We start from the raw sequence: 12,463 nt of genomic DNA, 5'->3' as shown, positions 1-12,463 counted from the left end.
GTGATAAATATATGCAACAAAACAACCTATCAGGCAATAGACATGATAACTCACTAACTTTACAAAGGTAAGTGGGTTATTAAATCTTTCTTGTACAGATTTCATTCTTCATGTTGGGTAGTAAAAATAAGCCCTGGGACTATGCATCAGGAGGACAATCTAATTGTTGTGGCATACAACAGAATGTAATGCTCCGGTGGATGAACTGTAACATTCTAAATCTAACAGAGCCGTGAACTAGCGTAACGTTAGCTACTGCTGCAATATCATTCTGAATCTTGATTTACTGATTTCTCGAGAGGGTTAAAAATTGGCAAATTTTCCCATTAAAAAGTCAGTCATTTCTGTTGTACATCTATCAATCCTGCAGAATTCTGTAATGTGGACACTGCTCACCAAGACACTGAGTCTGCTTGCCAATAAATATCACTTTTGTAACATATAACCCTTTGCACTTATTTACACTCTTCTGCTCAAGGATCTCAAGAGTGTTATGCTAAGACCCTACGTCAGTAAAGCACTTAACTATGTGCTTAAAGTTAAGCACATGCTTAAGTATTTTGCTTGTATCCGAGCCTAAATCACAAGGCAATCATTATTGCCAGAGGTCAACCTCCAAAATCATTTGTACTTTTAATCCTGTTTATATTAAATAACCAATTTTACAAGGATATATTTGAACTCTTACTCTACCTTTCTTTCATGCAATAATTGATAACTAAGTGTAACATTAGACCAAAATGGGCTCACAAAACTGGGTGACTGGCAGATGAAATTCCGTGTTGATAAATGCAAAATATTGCACGTTGGAAAACATAATCCCAACTATACATTTACAATGATGGGGTCTAAATTAACCTGTTACCACTTAAGAAAGAGATCTTGGAGTCACTGATAACACTGGTCTACAATTTTTGAGAAGTCGTCTGCTTCAGAGATAAAATGTGCTATTTATTATGTATTTTGATGTGCTGAATTCAAATATGACAATTAAAACAACTGATTGGCTACTGTTTCTAAGATATTTAAGTTTGTACATTTTCTGTCAATTATCTATATTGTGTAGATAGTAGAGTTTTAATCATAAATTGTAAACCTAGGTCTTTTCATGTGTTTATGGTTGCTTTACATGATAATATTTCACCTGTCCTGTTTATTTAAAAATCAGCAAAAGGGTTATATAAATGAAATTTATTATGAAACAAAAGGCAAAAAACTATTATGTACATAGTTTAGTCCTATTCAGTGTCTACTCGGCACTTCTTGGCTTGTCTCTTGTATTCATTAAATGGAGCATCTCTTGTCACTGTCCAGCAATAGTCTGCAAGCATTGATGGGCTCCATTTGCCCTGATAGCGTTTCACCATTATTGCAATGTCCTGGTGAAATCGCTTGCCGTGCTCGTCGCTCACTGCTCTGCACTCACTGCTCCGCAGTTCAGTGGAAAAAAATCTAGATGAGAGTGCAAAAAATGTATCTTTAGTGACATGTTGCAACCAAGACTTTTGTATGCCTTGAGGAGGTTTTCCACCAACAACCTGTAGTTGTCTGCATTGTTGTTTCCGAGAAAATGTATTGCCACTAACTGGAAGGCTTTCCATGCCGTCTTCTCCTTGCCACGCAGTGCATGCTCAAATGCATCATCTCGAAGAAGTTCACGAATCTGAGGACCAACAAAGACACCTTCCTTTATCTTAGCTTCACTTAACCTTGGAAATTTTCCACGGAGGTTCTTGAAAGCTGCTTGTGTTTTGTCAATGGCCTTGACAAAGTTCTTCATCAGACCCAGCTTGATGTGTAAGGGTGGTAACAAAATCTTCCTTGATTCAACAAGTGGTGGATGCTGAACACTTTTCCTCCCAGGCTCCAATGACTGTCGGAGTGCCCAATCTTTCTTGGTGTAGTGGGAATCTCTTGCATGACTATTCCATTCACAGAGAAAACAGCAGTACTTTGTGTATCCAGTCTGCAGACCAAGCAAGAGAGCAACAACCTTCAAATCGCCACAAAGCTGCCACTGATGTTGGTCATAGTTCATGCACCTCAAAAGTTGTTTCATGTTGTCATAGGTTTCCTTCATATGGACTGCATGACCAACTGGAATTGATGGCAAAACATTGCCATTAGGCAGTAAAACAGCTTTAAGACTCGTCTTCGATGAATCAATGAACAGTCTCCACTCATCTGGATCGTGAACGATGTTGAGGGCTGCCATCACACCATCGATGTTGTTGCAGGCTACAAGGTCACCTTCCATGAAGAAGAATGGGACAAGATCCTTTTGACGGTCACGAAACATGGAAACCCTAACATCACCTGCCAGGAGATTCCACTGCTGTAGTCTGGAGCCCAACAGCTCTGCCTTACTCTTGGGTAGTTCCAAATCCCTGACAAGGTCATTCAGTTCACCTTGTGTTATGAGGTGTGGTTCAGAAGAGGAGGATGGGAGAAAATGTGGGTCCTGTGACATTGATGGCTCAGGACCAGAAGTTTCATCCTCTTCCTCGTCTGACTCAAGTGAGAATGATTCTGGTGCATCAGGAACCAGCAGTCCTTCTCCATGGGGTACTGGGCGTATAGCTGATGGAACGTTTGGATAATGCACAGTCCACTTTTTCTTCTTTGACACACCTTTCCCAACTGGAGGCACCATGCAGAAGTAACAATTGCTGGTATGATCAGTTGGCTCTCTCCAAATCATTGGCACTGCAAAAGGCATAGATTTCCTTTTCCTGTTCAACCACTGGCGAAGATTTGTTGCACAAGTGTTGCAGCATATGTGTGGGGCCCACCTCTTGTCCTGATCTCCAATTTTGCAGCCAAAATAAAAGTGATAGGCTTCTAACCCTTATTCACATGCATACATCTTACTCATATGAGTAATCCAGGCTACTCACATGAGTGAAAATTTGCAGAACCTGGAATCTAAAAGGAAGATACACCTTTTCCCTCATATAAATATCAACATGCAAGATTAATTTGAAGAGTACTAACTATGAGTACAGCAATTCTGAAGTTCTAGGCTAAACACAATTAATTTTTGATGATAAACAAGACTTGTTTTGATGATAATAATAAAGCCACCATGCTTTGTGGCCTTGGATGAAGCCATTTCACTTCGCTTTCGCCATCTCTCAAATAGAGATAATGATACTAAACAAACTAGGAAAATGCAACATAGATGGAGCTACTATAAGGGGGTGCAAAACTCTCAGCTCATCACATTCACAGACACATGAGGAAATTCCTTTTACCACTAGAGATCAAAGCTAATTGTGAGTACATTGATTGTTTTCTGGCTATGCCAGAAGAAGGACAGGAGACACTGGACGTGGTTTAATTAGGCCTCAACATTATTTCTAAATTGCATAATCATTTACATCATTGAAGACCTTAGTGGCTCAGGAGCCAAATCAGGATCAACATTACCCAAAAGAGCCACAGTAGTGGGAATCCATTGTTTTATTTACATCTCTCTCTCTCTCTTTTTATATATATATATAATTATTCTCTCAGCAAAATGACTGATCAAGTATTATTATTTTATCAACTACAACTGTAAAAGCATCCTGATTGGTTAATAACTTAGACTGGTTAATAATTAAATTGGACAGTGTTTTAATTATCATGTGTTGCAAAGAGCCGCAAGAGACACATTGCGAGCCTCAGTCTGAGTATCACTGTTTTTTATATACCCCAGTTATAGGGTATAGGCTGTCAGCCCTCCCTCAGCCAACCCACTGCTGGGACCTTGCCACCTCCTCCCACCCTCAAATGAGGGTTAAGTGGGGGAGAGCTATAAAGGAGCAGGGGGTTGACTTCCTGCCATACTAGTCATAGGAGCCCCAACCCCCTGTTTCTGCTCCTTTAGAGAACTCATCCTTGAAATCCTTTACCAATCCATTTTATCTGATCACTGTATCCCTTCCCTATGGAGTACCTGTGCTGGACATCCACCAGGGAATTGGTGAAGGTTTTTCAAGGCTTCCCAGGGAGGGAAAAATTGAAATGGTGGCAGCGGAACCAGAGCTAAGCTGGTAGTTAAGCTTAGAAGTTTTCATGCAGGCCCCTACATTTGTACCCTAAAGTTCAAAGTGGGGATCCAGCCTTGACAGCAAGCAATTCAAGTATCTGACAATATCAAATGATGGTTAGATTTAGGACCAATTTAGTAATGTCACTTTTCTGGCTGTCCAGATTATCCTTATCCTACCATGATTTCATTGATCCTATTGTCTGCTAAAGTAACATTGATTTTGTGTTATCATTTCTGTCATTTTATTGCTAGTTTTGGATATGAAGTAATTCCTATGGGCATTAAGAGTTGTATACATTACAAATTGAGTTATGTTATTTACTCCCCAAGATACAGCTATTCAACATACAGAATCCAATGCCTCTGATTTCCAGGCCTGTGCAGAGATTTGGGCAAACACACAGATAAATAAACAAGAATATAAGCATGAGAAAACATGCACTTTCAAAATATTTGCAAATCGAATCTGGACACACACCACAGTCACTAACTTAAAGGAGGCTCACCATTTTCTCTCTTAGGGTACGTCTACACTACGAGAGTAGTTCGATTTTACTTAAATCGAATTAGTGGAACCAATATTACAAAGTCGAACGTGTGTATCCACACTAAGAACAGTAATTTGACTTTGTGAGTCCACACTAACGGGGCAAGCGTTGACATTGGAAGCGGTGCACTGTGGGCAGCTATCCCTAGGTCCCAGTCCCCGGTGCCCATTGGAATTCTGGGTCGAGCCCCCAATGCCTGCTGGGGAAAAAAATGTGTCGAGGGTGGTTTTGGGTAACTGTCGTCATTCAACCATCACTCACGCCCTCCTTCCCTGATAAATATACACACAGAGAACATGAAAAAGTGGAAGTAGCCATACCAACTGTAAGAAGCTAATTAATTAAGATGAACTATTATCAGCAGGAGAAAAAAAATGTTTGTAGTGATTATCAAGATGGCCCATTTTAGACAGTGGACAAGAAGGTGGGAGGATACTTAACATGGGGAAATAGATTCAATATATGTAATGACCCAGCCACTTCCAGTCTCTATTCAAACCCAAGTTAATGGTATCTAGTTTGCATATGAATTCAAGCTCAGCAGTTTCTCATTGGAATCTGTTTCTGAAGCTTTTCTGTTGCAAAATTGCCACCTTTAAGTCTGTTACTGAGTGACCAAAAAGAATAAATGGACACAAATCTGACATCAGGAAACATAACATTCAAAATCCAGTACAAAATTCAACCTCTCTGGTATATATGTCTTCTTACTATATGTTCCATTCTATGCATCTGATGAAGTGGGCTGTAGCCCACGAAAGCTTATGCTCCAATAAATTTGTTCGTCTCTAAGGTGCCACAAGTACTCCTGTTCTTTTTGTAAACCACTAGTACAGCATAATATGCATCCATCATTAATAGGCAGCCTGAAAAGAACAGCAGCCACAGAGTACAACATTTTACTATTACTGCCAGTTAATGAAGTTACTCCTTTGGATTACATGGTAGAGGTGTATGATATGAAGATCCTGGTTCAAATCACAGCAATGACCCATGAAGAGTATAGTCCTTACTAGTCCTGATCAAAACTCTTTATTGGTGGAAAAAGAGCTTCTTCGCCACCACTGAAAAAAATATTGCTTTCCACAGAAAACTTTTGACTTTTTGTAAAAAAAAAAAAAAAAAGTACACCCCAAAACCTAAAATTTTCAGCTTAAAAAAATTTCAAAATTTTGATTTGGAAATGACCCAGAATGTTCAAGGGATTTGTAGTTATGTGCCTTTTAACACCCCCCCCCCCCCCGACTCTTTTTCACTTTGGTGGTCTCCCAAGCCAGACTACACAGTCCAGCAAGAGGGGAGACTGCAGTGTTTCACATAGGAGACTGGAGACATGAGGAACCCAAACTATAACAGCACCATGGCAGCATTTCCAAATAAAAAATTTTCAAGTTTAGGCCAAAAAATACACATTTTCTTTTCAGAACTTCATATACGGTAATGTAGGAAAACAAAGTGTTTTCAGTATGGTTTAAAAAAAAAAAAAAACAATCACCAGGCACACCAGAAAGAGTCCTAAAGTAGCAGTTCTCAAATCCATACAGAGCTAAAATTGTGTTGGCTCTCCTCATCACTGTATTTGCCACAGAGATGTTATGAAATTATGAATTGGAAAGGAGACATCCATAGCAAAAATCACCATTAAGCAGTGTCCCATACTCTGAAAATATTTGAGAACCCCTGCTTTATAGAGTCACCCTATACAGCACTGTAATCAATTACTGCATAAGTTATACTGTAGTAGGATACAGTATGAATAAATTAATATAGAAAATAAATTGAAGTGTTTTAAAATCTTACATTAAATTCATATTTCTCTGTTTATGTATTCAACATCTCTGCCTTCACATCATATTTTTCTACATCTTCTGTCCTATTTTACATAAAATTCTGCCAAAGCAACCTAGAAGAGGTGAAGTATAATGTCATTGTTGAACGCAGTAATCCTCACAGTAATGAAAAACCACCAGGAAGTATGTGGATATGTAGGAAATGTGGGAAACACACACACCCCGCAAACAAATTTCTGGTTTCCTTCGTGTTTCTGTTATATATCACATCAACCTTGTTTTGAACACAAGGATTAGAGATGGGCACAGTTTTTCAGACACAATTTTTTTTCCCCAGTGAAAAAATGTACATTCTGCACCAGCAAAACATTTAATTAATTCTTGTCCATTCTGCCAAATTGTTTTGGTTGAAAAAGCTACTTTAAAAAAAGTTTCATTTTGACATTTTCAGAACAAATTGGTTCCATTTTTCAGTTCAAAAGGATTTTTTTCTTTCGAAGTTTCCTTTAGTTTTAGAAACATTTTAAAACAGTCAAAATCTAAATGTTTAGTTTAACACCCAACGTTATTTTTACACTTTTTGACGTGCAAAAATAAATAAATAAATAAATTATATATATGTATATAATAATTTTGTTAGAAATTGAACATTTTTTTTAATTTTTCAGAATCGCCACCAAACCAACATAATCCATTATTCACACAGCTTTACCAAGGGTTCATAAATGCAGGTACAATTCTCAACTCTGATCCCACAATGTACAATGCAGGGTAAGACCCTCGTGCCTGCACTGGGCCCCATGGACTTCTCTCAACAGGAAGCAAGGAGAACACAACTGTTTCTGACCTTTAGTCAGGCTCCACAGTATTCGCTTGTCTCCTTTAAGGAAAGTGATGTACAGTCATCTTTTTTTTTGACTGCACAGTTTAATCATTCAACTGCTTTAAGACCATGTCCACATACAGATTTTGAGATCATTTTATGTCACGAATCAGTCCCAAATACTTATCAAATAAACAGAACACGTATGCAAGTTTTGGGAACCATATACTTGAGTACCAAGTAAAATTGTTACTGAATTATACTGTTTTGGCTCTTTTCACGTGGACATATCAAAATGGTTGAGCAAGAAAAGCTGAAATGGTCTGTTGTGTGTTTAGGAAATGCCAGTCAATACTTCTTTTATTAAGTGTTGGTAAAACACATCTGGTTTATTTTCTGCAGACATTTTTCTGCCATCCTGTGCAGATAAAGAACTATTCTTTCTGTTTCCTTTAGGATCATTATGATTCAACACGAACCTAATGGGCCCTAAGAGAAATAAGCTATCTAGCCTCCGTTCAATACCTCTCTTTGTCTGACTTATACTTGTCAGGCACAGTTAGACTTGGCACAGAAGAAAGCTAGATGTGACCTGCAATAAAGACTAAATTATTCCATCTCGAAGTGTCTCTAAACAAACCATTGCTGGGTAAAAATTTTGTCTATTTCATAGATTTTAAAAAAGCCAACTATTACAATTAATTAGTTTTCTAATAATACTTTAAAAGTCTTGTTTAGGTTAAATTTCAGACAGGCAAAATGAATAAGGAAAAAAAAAAGAATATCAGCTAATAACATTTTCCCCTTAGTCTTTGAGTTAAAACACTGATTTGCCTCCTGTCTCTACAGCCAACTTGCAAAAGCACAATAATTTAATAAAATAAAAATGGCTAAATATACAGGAAATAACATGTGAAAATTATTCAGTTTCTAAGAAACAGGAGAAAAATCAGGTTAATCTTGTTATAAAAACAGGAATCTTGGGGGAAAAAACAGCTATTTTTAATGTGATTATTAGGCAAATCATAGAACTGGAAGGGACCTCGAGAGATCATCTAGTCCAGTCCCCTGCACTCAAGGCAGGACTAAGTATTATCTAGACCATCCCTGACAGCTGTTTGGGGATTTTTAAGAGCAGGTTGGACAATGATGGAGATTCCACAACCTCCTTAGGCAATTTATTCTAGTGCTTAACCACTCTGACAGTTAGGAAGTTTTTCCTAATGTCCCACCTAAACCGCCCTTGCTGCAATTTAAGCCCATTGCTTCTTGTCCTATCCGCAGAGGTTAATGAGAACAATTTTTCTCCCTCCTTCTCGTAACAATCTTTTGAGTACTTGAAAACTGTTATCAAGTCCCCTCTCAGTCTTTTCTTCTCCAGAGTAAACAAACCAATTTTTTTCAATCTTTTCTCATAGGTCATGTTTTCTAGACCTTTAATTATTTTTGTTGCTCTCCTCTGGACTTTCTCCAATTTGTCCACATCTTTTCGGAAATGTGGAGCCCAGAACTGGACACAGTACTCCAGTTGAGGCCTAATCAGCACGGAGTAGATCAGAAGAATTACTTCTAGTGTCTTGCTTACAACACTCCTGCTAATACATCCCAGAATGATGTTTGCTTTTGTTGCAACAGCATTACACTGTTGACTCATATTTAGCTTGTGTCAAAACAGTGCAATAAGTTTCCTGTAAAGAGATGATCTCCAGGGGCTGTGTGGGATGTAGTCACTATGGGGTTTACCCAAAGGATATGACATACTCCGGAGGAAGGAATGTTACATTTCATACAATAATTTACAAAATATTCAATTGTTACAGTTCTGATCCACGGCTTGTGTGAGGACCATTCTGACTATTTTGTGCACCAGGATTGTCTTTAGATCTTATTGAGACCAATACAGGGAATGAACAATGCTCCTGTTATAATGCAGACACTGGAAAATATAATGGAGGATTAAAGATGCTGCACATTTCTCGTTACATTCATCTTAATTATCACTGCTTTTAAAACAGGAGAATTGGCCCTGTTTATTTCCTGTAGGATGAATCTTCAAATTGTTCCTCTGCTCAGATTAACAATGAGGTTACCAATTTCTAGCAAGTGCGGTGGTGGTTTTTGTGATGGGAACACCTGCCTACTGTGAAATGAACTGAGATCATTGACTAATGGTACCAGACACAGGGTGACTGGTTCACTAGAAAGCTTTGTCTCAGATAGTCATCATTCTCAAGACCTGTAGGCATGATCTTTCATACAAATCAAACTGTTTATCAGGTGTTAGTGGTCATTGTGTCACTCAGAAACCTTGGTAATGAGTACATATAAATACCTAGACAAGATAGATATGTGCCCCACAAAAATCTTATTTTGAAAACCTTGAACCCAATGCTTATTATAAAGTAAGGAACCTGGGGAATTAAGGTTTTGGTTACCAAATCAGACAATACTGGGAAGGCAGCTTCCTGTCAGATGATGGTGCATCCTCCATTTCAGTTTACGATGATCAATGACAGGCTCAGAATTTTGTATTACATACAGAGCATAAATAAAATCATAGTAAATCAGACATCAGGAAATTAACACACTCTATTGTTAGTAGCGGACACCTCCTCTACTACATGCCATAAGAATGGTCATTGGTACAGGGTTCCTAGACTAAAATGTTTCCTATTTAAAAAGATCTTTCCAGTGCATACACATACACTTTTTAAAATGTAGTTTATTTTAATTTGTATTGCACTGCTGCCAAAGTAGAGGTAAATTAAAAAAAAAAAGTCTGCATTTGTCAGCTGTTATATCACAGAAGTATCTTAATTCCTAAAGTCAGAGGAAAACTGAATATGTTCATCAGCAGCACTGATTTAGGGAACCTTAATGTCTGTACATTCTGATTTTGCATTAAACTGAGCAACAATTAGTTCATGTTAGAATCAGTTTTTGCTATAATTTAAGTCACAAGCCGGATGGATAAAAATATTTTAAGAAAAATTGAAAAATCCAGATTAAAAAAAATAATAAATTAATACGCATTTATTTATTTTTAAATAAACATATATAAAAATAAATTTATAATCGATGTTAAGGCCTAAACTTACTATAATCTATTACAATTATTTAAATTAAACACAAGAAATAATATTAAGTACATATTTGCTGCCAGTTAAAGAAAGTCAAAGCACTGAACTGCTGGAGGTCACGCTAAGCATCTGGAACCAGAGTTGGTCGAACTGCTAAACCAGTATTTAACAGCATTAGCAGATGCAGAGAGAATATTCTCTTCATGTCATTGATTCAAATCGTTCAGTTCAATGTCTCGTTCATTCGAAGTTTAGAAACCAATTGGGAGCTGAAAAAGTAGGAAAGCTTGTTTTTCTCGTTCAGTCTATGAAATAAAACTAGGTAAGAGGGTGCAATCTACTAGTTCTAAAATCTTGCATGACATGGTGACCAAAAAAAAATTCTGTTAAATTAATTAAGTACATATAACACTTCCTTTGTTTAATAAATCAGTTAGTTTTAAATGCAAACCATATTTTGATACACATTTTTTCTTATATTTGGCACTTTTAAGGTAATTTTATTAAACAACAAAACCTGAAGATGCTGTTTGTACATTTTAACTTAATTTGAATTTCTATCCAAACAGAGTTTGACACATCACACAAAAATTAATATCGTAAATATGAAATGTATCATTCATCATTTTCTAATACAAAATGAGTAAAACTTAAGAATCTGAATAAATGTAAGTTAACCTAAGCTATTTTATGTAAATCTTAAATGTGTATAGATATAGTTTATCTTCCAGGTTAGCAACAACAAACACCAAATTTGGTGTAAAAACTACATTTAATTGCAACATGTTTTCATGGTTACCAACCAATGAGAATCAACCTTTCTTTAGAAAGGTAACTTAAAAAGTACAAATGCAAAACACAATTAAAGTCAATTATTTAAATCAAGGTCTCCTGCTTGCTGACTTAAATCACGAATAAAATCAGTTATTTAAATCACTTTGATTTATATCAATCCACCCTAGTCACAAACACAGCCCTGTAAAGAACTGTAAAATACACTAACACAATTGTTATTCTGTTCAAACTTTCTCTCTGGAAATGATGATGGAAAGTGGATATGCATTAGAAAAGAGTCAGGAAAACCCTTCAGTGTCACCAAACTATGAAGTTAAGTCTTCAGATAATTTCCCTCATTAGAACGGTTATAAGAAATAGTCTTTTGACAACCCTGTCAGGGTGATTCTTAATTTCCTACTGTTTAAGCTTCCACTGAAAAAATGAAGCATCTACTTTAGATATTACTTACAATTAGGCTATAGGATAAAACACAAAAGCAAATTAATGTGGTAAAATAAAACTACTATATCCAAGCCCACAAGGAACAGCTGCCACAACTGAACCATCCCTTCGTAATGTCAAAATGTACACTTCAATCGGATTCTTCAGTGAAGCTTCCCCACATAATTGTTGTCTATTCTGACATACTATAATACTTTTTAACAACCTGGGCATCTTCACACCAAGATTTCTTATTATCCAATGTCCTATGATCAAAAGCTAATCTATGTTAAACATAAAAACAATTGACATTACAATGAGAAAGCTTGTTAACATTTTAGATTTTTTTCCCTTATTGCAACTGAAAAATTACACCCAGAACTCTGCTACCAAGTGAAGTAATTTTAATGTAAAATCCCAAAGTCCAAATATAACCATCATGTAAGAACGAAGACTCTGCAACTCCAAAATCATTGCTGCTAATAACCTTTGCCACATCTGATTATGGCATCAGGATGGTCACTGTAGCAGTTATCTGAAGTGAAAATTTGTCTTCAAATGTAAGACTCTGATTTGTAGCAAGTGACAAGTGCTACAGTTAGGGCTCTAGGTCTGTCACAGAGGTTGCGGAAGTCACAGATTCTGTGACTTTCCGTGACCTCCATGACTTCTGCAAGGGCCAGTGTGGCTGACCCCAGGGCCGCCCAAGCAGCCACATCACCTGCTGCTCTAGTAGCCCCCGGCAGTGGTCCAAGGGCAGCCAGAGCCACCGTGGTCCATGGCCCCGGCAGTGCTCCAGTCTACGGCCTCAGGTCAGCCAGAGCACCCATGAATTTTTGTTTATTGCCCGTGACCTGTCCATGACTTACTAAAAATACCCGTGACTAAATCGTAGCCTTAGCTATAGAGTATAGCTGTATGTATACTTTAATTGTATACTATGGTATGTTTAGAATACAATGCTCCTG

The 12,463-nt window shown here is 37.3% G+C and overlaps 1 protein-coding gene across 9 annotated transcripts in view; it reads right to left on the bottom strand.

The window, feature by feature from the left end:
* The window catches only part of CACNA2D1 (calcium voltage-gated channel auxiliary subunit alpha2delta 1), a 660,196-nt gene that overhangs the window by 326,846 nt on the left and 320,887 nt on the right, over nucleotides 1–12,463 (bottom strand). The window lies entirely within an intron of this gene.

Source organism: Chrysemys picta, chromosome 1 (assembly GCF_011386835.1).
Source record: "Chrysemys picta bellii isolate R12L10 chromosome 1, ASM1138683v2, whole genome shotgun sequence".
Taxonomy (NCBI): Eukaryota; Metazoa; Chordata; order Testudines; family Emydidae; genus Chrysemys; species Chrysemys picta.
This window is presented reverse-complemented; position numbering and strand designations above follow the sequence as displayed.